The following is a 1,374-nucleotide window of genomic DNA, read 5'->3' as shown; positions in this document are numbered from 1 at the left end:
TGCCCTACACGGTCATGCCCCTAATTTCAACAGAAGGCACCCCTTAGGGCATGGCATGGCTAAAGCATCAGTACTGTGAGCCTCTTCACACCTGTAACATGAACATGCCTCTTCCTAGAGTGGCAGCCATACAGGCTGGAGCCTGGAGGTGCCCTTCCCTTGCAGACCCACTTCATGGCCTTTAGGGCAAGCTCACCACTGCAAATACAATGTTCCAGCAATGTGTTAAGCATCATCCTTTGTCTCAGAGTGTTACTAATGTTTCTCCCCTCACCTTCGGAAATACTCTCAGGAAAAGGAGAAACCATTCAGAGAAAGGAAAGAAAAGTTAATTATTAAATGCAGAAAATTCTGGCTTGGTCATAGGAGCTAGTGGTAAACAGCAGCTTTCACAGAAGATAGTGAAGGGTGGGTTTGTTCAGTGTGTTTTAAAAAGCACTCTGCAACCCAAAGTGTCTTCCTTTCTGATATCTGAGTTTTTCAGGTGTCAGCCAGCAGTGAAATGAAAACTATCCAAAGAAACTAATACTCTCAGTTTTGGAAGGTAAAAAATTCCGATTTTAAATGTTGAGACAAGAAATTAAGAATGAATAGAAGGAGGACTTACTCTTCCTGAGCTGATAACAATAAACATACATGTAAATACTTACACACACCCCTAAGTGACATCTCAACAGGCTTCAACAATGCAAGTATGCATGGTAATTTCTCTTCCATAGTCTAGCATACTTCCTGGTAATCCCCTCACTCTTCCTCTGCAGCTGGGCCTTCACTAACATGCTACAGGACAATGTTAGATGACTTGGTTGTAGTCAGTGACTGACAGAGGACAAGGGGGACAGTGTGAAGAAGATAGTGGACAATAGGGTTGAAGAAAAAAAGAAGGATGAACTTGAACTACCTTCACTGAGGTTTTGGCTGAACTATATACTGTCAGCACATCACAGGGCACACGTGGAAAAGGCAAAAAATGGTGAAGTGCAGGACTGGGAGTGCTGGTAAAATCAGTCCTGTTTTAACTACAACATTCACGTGGTCAGCTTGAGCTAATCAGCAGATCCAAAGGAGGAGTTTTACTGACTGCATTCTTATCCTGAGACAGATACCACTTGTCCTTCACCATGCCTTGCTGGCCCAGTATGCAAAGGATGAAGAACTGAGCTGACAGAAGACCTGAGTTTAAGTGCAAACTGTTTTTGTAGTCAAAGTGAGACAGAGATGAGCCTCAGCTCACAGAGTCACATCATGTCATCTGCTTCCTTCTTCTTTTCCTTTTTTGTAACACTACGTAAGTTGCAGATAAAACCACCAGTGAGTGAAGGTCTGGAGTGACAACTGTGAGAAGTGTAAATCACCTCTGGCATCTTTCCAATA

This window comes from Mesitornis unicolor, unplaced genomic scaffold (assembly GCF_000695765.1).
Source record: "Mesitornis unicolor isolate BGI_N332 unplaced genomic scaffold, ASM69576v1 scaffold8450, whole genome shotgun sequence".
Taxonomy (NCBI): domain Eukaryota; kingdom Metazoa; phylum Chordata; class Aves; order Mesitornithiformes; family Mesitornithidae; genus Mesitornis; species Mesitornis unicolor.
The sequence above is the reverse complement of the archived record's forward strand: the minus strand, read 5'-3'. Positions refer to the sequence as shown.